Source organism: Psammomys obesus, unplaced genomic scaffold (assembly GCF_907164565.1).
Source record: "Psammomys obesus unplaced genomic scaffold, mPsaObe1.curated_primary_1811, whole genome shotgun sequence".
NCBI lineage: Eukaryota > Metazoa > Chordata > Mammalia > Rodentia > Muridae > Psammomys > Psammomys obesus.
In genome coordinates, this window is record NW_026590436.1 from 3,872 (window position 1) to 13,502 (window position 9,631).

Below are 9,631 nucleotides of genomic sequence, written 5' to 3' on the forward strand. Positions count from 1 at the left end.
GACCTAGGCCCCCTGCAAAGATGTAAATATGAGCAGGTCAGGTCTCATGTGGGTCCCATTATTAGGGGAGAAGGGGCTCTTTCTGATATGGACTCTCTTTTTAATTACTTCCCACATGGGGGAGAGACACACTCAGTTATGGTATGACTTCATGACCTGGGGTGGATGGGAAGGGTGGCTCCCCTTTGCTGAGGAATAGGGGAGGGAGATGGGGAAGACAAAGGGCTTTTGGGATTGGTAGGTGAGGAGGGATGAGGCTAAGACCAGGATGTAAAAGAAGGAAGGAAGGAAAGAAGGAAGGAAGAAAGGAAAGAAAGACAGAAAGAAAGAAATCTCAAGAAACACACACATTAAAAACACAAAGTCAGAAACCACAGGGGTTCTCTGTGTAACAGAGCCCATGCATCCTGGACTCACTTTGTAGACCAGGCTGTCCTTGAACTCACAGAGATTCCCCTGCCTCTGTCTCTGCAGTGCTGAGAATAAAGGCTTCTACCACCACACAAACAGTAGATGTTTTCTTAATTGAGGTCCCTTGGCTCAGATGACTTTAGCTTTTGTCAAGTTGACATATAACTGCTCAGCACAAAACTTTTGTTAAGTTAAGGAAGTTGCTTTAATTTCTATCAAAGGAACTTTGAATTTAAATTGCATTTTGCACGTTCTTTTGCTGATTTTACTGAAATGCTGTTTTTAATTTTCTTATTCTGTTAATATGTTGAAGTCCATGTACTTTGTTCATTAGAGTAAGTTGGTTGGTTGCTCACTTAAGAGTTAGTTGGTTGTTCAGTTAGTCAGTCAGTTGTTAGTTAGTTAGATACATAGACAGATTGAAAGAATGGAATCTAACTTAGTTCATCTCAGCCTCTTACTCAATTTTAGCCAAAACTGGTCTTGAACTCCTGACTCTCCTACCGCTACTCCCCATGTACTGGAACCACAGTCCTGTGCCACCACACCTGGCAGGTTGCTTTTATACTTTTATTGTTATTATGCTCCCCTAGGTCCTAACCAGGTCCATTCTTACAGAACTAAATCTGTAAGTAACCTTACTGTTGTCTCTTTTCATCCTGAATTTCACTCGTTCTGTTTATTGCTCTTTGACTAGCCCTTAGTTCAATAACTGGAAGACTCTGTGGCAAAATTCTGTTTCCCTTTCTTCTAGTCTTCTGGGAGCCAAAGACATCATTTATGGACCGAGAACTTTGGTGAGGGAGTTTGCATTAGGGGAGTGAAACCCAAATCTACAGTGATTCTGGGTAAAATTATCTTTTTCTATTAAAGGTTCCGGAGATTCATGTTCTCATGTTTATATTTTCAGGTAAAAAGCTCCAAAGAAAATGTCTCAGAATCTTCTCCCCCGAGTCTCCCTGCTAAGCTTTACTGCTGCTATGTAGTGATCACAGTCCTCACTGTAGCTGTGACTGCGCTTTCTGTTGCTTTGTCAGGTAAGTGAGTTATACTCCAAATTCTGTAACATTCTGTCCACATTGACATCGTCAGTAAATACTTACTGACCACTGTGAGCCAGGCACTGTGGGAAGGGCTTGAGAAAACACACTGGAAATTCCTGTTCTCTGGTAACTCAGGCTCCAGCAGGAAGCTGCAGTGAAGGAACAGCACAGGCTGTGGTGTGCACAGGAGGCCAGGCTCAGCATCTCTGGGAAGATGACATCAGCAAGCTCTAGACAGAGATGCAGGAGACACTTGTCCACCTGGGATAACTGTCCATGGCAGAGAACAAGGAGAGCAATACCCAAAGGAGGAACCTCAAGGAAGTGTGAGGACAGAGAGGAGTAATATGGCCAGGAAGATACAGTGGCTCTCCCCATTACCCATGGTTTTAATTACCATGTTCAGTTGGGTTTGTTAGCATATTAAATGGAGAGTTCCTGAAGTAATCAATTTTTAGGATTTTAGTACCACATTGTTAGATAAAGGCCTCCTGTGCTCAGGAGAGGACTCCTACAGATCAATTGGGAAAGCTACAATCAAATTCACACCTCATAGCTGAGCTCAACAGAAGATGCCAAAAAGAGACAAGACAAGCTTGTTATAATTCATTGTGTTGTCTGAATTTTAGTAAGAAAGAATGAACAGGCACCAGTGAAAAACACCTATGCTGCTTGCCCAAGAGTACTGGATTGGATTTGGAAATAGATGTTTTCATTTTTCTGAGTCCACAAGTAACTGGACTTTCAGCCAGACCTCCTGCGTTGCACGAGAGGCCCAACTTGCTCGATTTGACAACCTGGAGGAGCTGGTAATGATCAGGGATTGGGTTGTTTCTTTTTCTGTTGAGTATGTATTGCCTGGAGATAGGGAGGGTAAAGATGAAGCATGAGGAAGTTTCCCACCTCAAGCAGGTGGAGACTCGGGGAACATGTGAGTGTGTGCTTTTGTGATGGTCACACACACCTGGATGAAGCTGTGAGACACTGAAGAAACATTACCGCATGTCGTGCTCACAGTCAGTCTGAGAGGTCAGAGGTGCCATTTTACCCAGATACCTGGTGGTCATGAGCATTTTTCTCCAAGCTGGCACATGTTGTATACTGAAGGTGACAACTCTTAAGCACAGCAAGGGGTGGCTTAGCCAGGAACCATGCCAGCCACACTGGGGTGTGTCATTAAATTTGGTACTTTAATCGAAATGAGGTACTTTAGAATTACAGATGTCAACTGGGTCCACTGAGAGCTGGAGGCTGTGACACCTCCGAACTCTATGACCCTCAGTTACACCCTCCTGACATTGCTAGAGGAAGGTGTGGAGTGGAGAGCCTCAAGGATTATCTGAAACAGAGAGACACAAGTATTTGCTTTCTGTGTTTCATGACAGAATTTCCCAAGTAGATACAAGGGGACTTTTGACTACTGGATTGGTCTGCACAGAGAGTTGCCACAGCTCACTTGGAGATGGACAGACAACACTGAGTATAACAGCACGTATGTTTGCAGATGTTTTTCCCTCTACCGTGTTTATGTACTGTGATCACGTGTGAGTTGTGGCTCTGAGAGATGAATGGCTCCTTAACGTGAGGCCAGCTGTACTGGAGAGGAAGAATAAAAATCTCTTGGGTTGGAGGTGTGCCTGGGAGGGAGGGTGTGTGCTACATGCAGGAGTCAATCCCCAGCAAACTCCACATCCCATAAACTTAAATCCTTTGGAGGTTCTCCCATGTATTATTGGCCATCATTTCCAAAACCTTTACTTAGTGTGATTTTACTCAAATGATGATCGCACCTGAGGGAGGTATTGTCTGCTCCTTTACCAACTTAAAACTTTTTGTTGATGATAAATGCCCTGTGTGGGATGTAGGCAGAACCTCAGATGGGCAGGATGGGCTCTGAAACCCTCAAAAGCCACTGCAGAACTGCTAGCCAAGACTCATCAGTCCTTGGACAGCCATACCTGTTCACAAAAGCAGAGACTCCAAGGGCACTGAAAAACTGCCCCTAAAGTTTTGTCCTTAGTGGGCACCCAAGATAGTTCTTGGATTTGAACACAGCTGTTTTACTGGAATGGTAAATCACAGACCCATTCATGTCCATCATTAAAATCCTTTCAGTAATTTAACAAACCGGCTTTCTCCTTTATAAAATGCTTCAAAACAGAACTGAAAATCTCACTCCATGAGACTACCGATGCCTGCAGTTCATTTGAACATGTCAGCAAGCACCAGTCAACTGCGTTGTACACATGTTACAGGGTTCATCATGAATGAATGACAAAGGTGTGGTGTTCATAAGAAACCCTGGAAATACAAAAGCTGCTAGCTGTAAAACTGTCACAGGACTGTCTTTCTTTGACTACATCCATGTTACAAATAAGCAGGGGAGATGGGTGAGATTTCATTGCAGGAGTGAATGCAGTTCTGGACTTACTATTTTTGGTTTCTTTTCAGGTTTCCCATCCGGGGAAAGGAAAACCATGCCTACCTGAACAGCAATGGGATCAGCAGTGCCAGGGTCTATGCAGATCGAAGAGGGATCTGTAGCAAACCCAACAGCTATACTCTCCAGTGCCAAAATTCTTTTTCTTCTTTCTAGCCTTTGCCAAGAGATGCTTTTAGCCTGTCATCTACAGTTGCTACTCTTTCCCACATCTTCCCACATTGCTATCAAAAGGACTTCGAATATTTCTTGACATCACAAATGAAAACCATCTTGAAGAATTGCACATACAGGGGATTAGAAGAACATGGATGTGTCTAACATAGATGTCGGCAATCAGACCTGAAGTGTAAAGAACAATTAATGTTAGTGAACCCCACTTTTACTTTTGTGCAGAGAAGTCCTTCTTTTGAGTCTATGAGACCACAGAAATGAGTTCCCAAAAGTGTGTGTGGATGTTATATGGTGACACACAACTGTAAGGCCAGCTACTTAAAGGTTGAAACAGGAGAGTCACAGGTTCACAAGTGGGAGGGAAGCGAAGTATGGGAATGCTTTAATAATGACAGGGAAGATAAGAATCTGTACTCTGTCATAATTTGGGGAAACACATTATACGTTCTTTTCAAAATTTATACTAACACACAGAAGAATTTAAAAAGTATTTAAAACTAAAATTTACTTCATTCTCTTTAAAACATTAGGGACAATGTTAAACTGTTTCTCCAGTTTTTAATGTTCTTATTTCCAGTTTTCCAGTTATGAGTTTAATAATATAATTATTCTGTTCTTAGAATATGCTATTTTATAAACAAATGCAATTTTAATAGAACCTCTTATTTATTTATAGACCACAGTTTATATTCATTACTTTTTATATTCCTTTTTTATTAAATTTTTTTTTATGTTTGAACAAATGTCCTTTATGTGTACTTGAGCCTCTTTTGGATATATGCCTAGGAGTGGTATGGCTGGATCTTGAGGAAGCGCTATTCCTAGTTGTCTGAGAAAGCGCCAGATTGATTTCCAGAGTGGTTGTACAAGTTTACATTCCCACCAGCAGTGGAGGAGGGTTCCCCTTTCTCCACAACCTGTCCAGCATGTGTTGTCATTTGAGTTTTTGATCTTAGCTGTTCTGATGGGTGTAAGGTGAAATCTCAGGGTCTCTGCCATTTGATATTGCTCTATCAAGAATTCTGTTTAGCTCTGTTCCCCATTTTTTAATTGGATTACTTGGTTTGTTGCTTTTCAGCTTCTTTAGTTCTTTATATATATATATACTGGATATTAGCCCTCTGTCAGATAAAGGGTTGGTGAAGATTCTTTCCCAATCTGTAGGCATTCATTTTGTTTTGATGATGGTGTCCTTTGCTTCACAGAAGCTTCTGTTCAACCATGTTTGTAGCAGCTATATTTGTACTAGCCAGAAGCTGGAAGCAACCCAGATGCCCCTCAACTGAAGAATGGATATAGAAATTGTGGTATATCTACACAATGGAATATTACTCAGCAATGAAAAATAAGGAAATCATGAAATTTGCAGGTAAATGGTGGAAACTGGAAAGGATCATCCTGAGTGAGCTGTCCCAGAAGCAGAAAGACACACATGGTATATACTCACTCATAGAGACATATAATATAGGATAAATCTACTAAAATCTGTACATCTAAAGAAACTAATCAAGAGAGAGGACCGTGACTAAAATGTTCAATCCCCATTCAGAAAGGCAAAGAGGATTGACATTTGAAGAAGAATAAAACAGGAAATAAGTTTGGAACCTGCCACAGAGGGCCTCTGAAAGGCTCTGCCCTGCAGACTATCAAAGCAGATGCTGAGACTTATGGCCAACTGTTGGGCAGAGTGCATGGAATCATATGAAAGAAGTGGGAAATAGTAAGATCTGGAGAGGACAGGAACTCCACAAGGAGAGCAACAGAACCAGAAAATCTGAACACAGGGGTCTTTCCAGAGACTCATACTCCAACCAAGTACCATGCATGGAGATAACCTAGAAGCCCTGCACAGATGTAGCCCATGGCAATTCAGCTTCCAAGTGGGTTCCATAGTAATGGGAAGAGGGACTGCCTCTGACATAATCTGATTGGCCTGCTCTTTGATCACCTTCCCCTGCGGGGAGAGCAGCCTTACCAGGCCACAGAAGATGACAATGCAGCCACTCCTGAGGAGATCTGATAGGCTAAGATCAGAAGGAAGGAGAGAGGGACCTCCCCTATCAGTGGACTTGGGGAAGGGCATGCGTGAAGAAGGGGGAGGTAAGGTGGGATTAGGAGGGGAGGAGGGAGGGGCTTATGGGGGGATACAAAGTGAATAAAGTATAAAATTTTATTTTATATTAATTACAGTTTATTCACTTTGTGTCCCAGCTACAGCCCTCTCACTCCTCCTCTTTCAAACTCACCCTCTTTCTCTCATCTGCTCCCATGCTCCTCCCCAAGTCCACTGATAGAGGAGGTCCTCCCACATTTTCCTCTGACTCTAGCCTATCACATCTCATCAGGACTGGCTGAATTGTTTTCCTCCGTGGCCTGATAAGGCTATTGACCTATCAAGGGGAGGTGATCAAAGAGCAGGCCACTGAGTTCATGTCAGAGACAGTCCATGTTCCCATTACAGGAACTGTGCTACATCTCTGCAGAGGTTCTAGGTTATCTCCATGCATAGTCCTTGGTTGGAGTATCAGTCCCAGAAAAGATTTTTTGCCCAGATTTTTTGTTCTGTTGCTCTCCTTGTGGAGCTCCTGTCCCCTCCAGGTCTTTCTTCTCCCCGTTCTTTCGTAAGATTCCCTGCACTCTGCCCAAAGTGTGGCTATGAGTCTCAGCATCTGCTTTGTAGAGTCTTTCAAAGGCCCTCTGTGGTAGGCTCCTGTCCTGTTTCCTGTTTTCTCCCTCTTCTGATGTTCATCACATTTGTCTTTCTGAGTGAGGATTGTTCATCTTACCCAGGGTCCTCCTTCTTGCGTAGCTTCTTTAGATGAACAGATTTTAGTATGATTATACTATATTATATGTCTAATATCCACGTATAAGTGAGTATAACCATGTGTGTCTTTCTGCTCCTGGGATACCTCAGTCAGGATAATCTTTTCTAGTTCCCACCACTTGCCTGCAAATTTCATGATTTCCTTGTTTAATTGTGGAGTATTATTCTATTTTGTAAAAATACCACAATTTTTGTATGCATTCCTTAGCTGAGGGACATCTGGGTTTTTCTCCAGGTTCTGGCTATTACAAATGAAGTTGCTATGAACATCGTTGAGCAAATGTCCTGTGTACTTGAGCATATTTTAGAAATATGCCTAGGAGTGCTATAGCTGGAAATATTAAAGCTGCTAGGTGCAAAGCTGGCACAGGACTGTCTTTCTTTGACTACATTCATGTTACAAATAAGCAGTGGAGATGGGCGAGATTTCATTGCAGGAGTGAATGCAGTTCTGGGCTCTGCAGACTTACTGCTTTTGGCTTCTTTTCAGGTTTCCCTTCCAGGGCGTGGAAAACCAGGCCTACCTGAACAGCAATGGGGTCAGCAGTGCCAGCGTCTATGCAGATTGAAGATATATCTGTAGCAAACCCAAAAGCTATACCCTCTTTTGCCAATATTCTTGAGCCTATTTTTGAAATATGTCTAGGAGTGCTATAGCTGGATGTTGAGGTAGCAGTATTTCTAATTGTCTGAGAAAGTGCCGGATTGATTTCCAAAGTGGTTGTAAAAGTTTACATTCCCATCTGCAATAGAGGAGGGCTCCTCTTTCTCCACATCCTCTCCAGCATGTATTGTCCCTTGAGCTTTTTATCTTAGCCATTAGGCTAATATCCAGAGTACATAAAAAACTCAAGAAGTTAAACAGCAACAAGTCAAGCAATCCAACAAAAAAATGGGGTACAGACCTAAACAGAGATGTGTCAACAGAGGAATATCGAATGGCAGAGAAACATTTAAATAAATGCTCAACATCCTTAGTCATCAGGGAAATGCCTATCAAAACAACCTGAGATTTCACCTTACACCCATCAGAATGGTTAATTTCACCACTTTATTGGATTCATTTCACATCAAATGAGTTAAACTCCTTAAGCATTCAATACTTAGTTTTGCACTAATGTGCATATTATTGTGTCATAAAAACAAACCATTTAAAATCTTTATAGAGTTAACTACACTGTACTGATGAGTCCCAAAAAGGACAAAATAACAGGCTACAAAACATCTCCTGATCTTTTCATCTCTTTTTCTCCATTTTGTTTTATAACAGCTTGATTTGCCAAGGGGAGAGGGGATGATATCCATGGTAGGCCTCTTGGTCTATGAGGAAAAAAGGATGAGTAGGGGGAAGGGGAAAGGAGGAGAGGGGAGGGGAGAGAAAGTTGGGAGGGGAAAAGGAGATGGGGGATGGAAGTGGGAGAGAGAGGCTTGGAGGAGAGGAGGGAGGGGAAGCTGTGGTTGGCATATAAAGTAAAGAAACGAAACAAAAAAGACTACGTTTATATCTACTTGATGTGTGTTGTTTGTATAAATGTGTGTGTGTGTGTGTGTGTGTGTGTGTGTGTGTGTGTGTCCGCGCGTGCCTGTATGGAACTGGAGTTAAAGACTGATGTGAGTGGCCATGTGGGTGCTGGAAATGGAACCCAGGTCTTTTGCAAGAACAAATACTCCTAACTATTGAGCCATCTCTCTAGTCTTTTCTTCTTCCTCTGTTTTCTTTTATTGATATAGTTGAGCAAGCCTTGGAAAAACAGCATTTGCCTGCAAATTCCTCATTTTAGGAACATTCAGGCCATTTCTAGATTATGGCTATTACAAATAAAGCTGCTATGAACAAAGTTGAGCAAACGTTCTTGTTGAATGGTGTGGCATCTTTTGGGTATATGCCCTGGAGTGGTGTAACTGGATCTTGAGGTAGCGATATTTCTAATTTTTTGAGAAAGTGCCAGATTGTTTTCCAAAGTGGTTGTACAAGTTTGTATTCCTACTGACAATGGAGGAGGGTTCCTCTTTCTCCACATCCTCTCCAGCATGTGTTGTCACTTGAGTTTTTGATCTTAACCATTCTGATGGGTATAAGGTGAAATCTCAGGGTCGTTTTGATTTGCATTTCCCTGATGACTAAGGATGTTGAGCATTTCTTTAAGTGTTTCTCTGCCATTTGAGATTCCTCTGTTAAGAATTCTCTGCTTAACTCTGTACTCCCTTTTTTAATTGGATTATTTGGATTGTTGGTGTCCAGTTTCTTGAGTTCTTTATATATTGTGGACAGTAACTCTCTATGGGATGTAGGGACAGTTCAATGCAGAGATAGTGATGATGGTGAAGAAATCGAGATGAGATTCACAATCAGGAGTCAGAAAACAGGATTTCAGATATGTTTCATCTTCTTTCGGCAGATCCAATGGTTGTCTGAAGAACAGTAGTCAGAAAACACTTGTGTGTGTGAGATGAGGGCATAGCTATTTTCTTCATCCTTTCCTATGATTCACAATTGGAAGAGCAAAGATCAGCTGCTGTTTGTGCTTAGGTAGACTGAAATGCTGGTCAAAGGTCAGGATGGGGGAAGGAAGTCAGCAATGGCAGGGAACATCTGCTGAAGCTTCTACTCAACTTAAGGTAAGCAAGTCATTACTAAAACAGATTTTAATATTTAAGGACCATCTTGCTCTTCAATCCTTAGTCTCTTTTTCTCTCTGCCTTCCTGTAGTGATTTTATGTGCTTATGATCTGGCA

At 42.0% G+C, this 9,631-nt stretch overlaps 1 pseudogene; it reads left to right on the top strand.

Moving 5' to 3' along the window:
• The first annotated feature begins 1,085 nt into the window (after positions 1–1,085).
• Positions 1,086–4,760, top strand: LOC129676862 (C-type lectin domain family 2 member D11-like; annotated as a pseudogene).
• Positions 4,761–9,631: the final 4,871 nt, after the last annotated feature.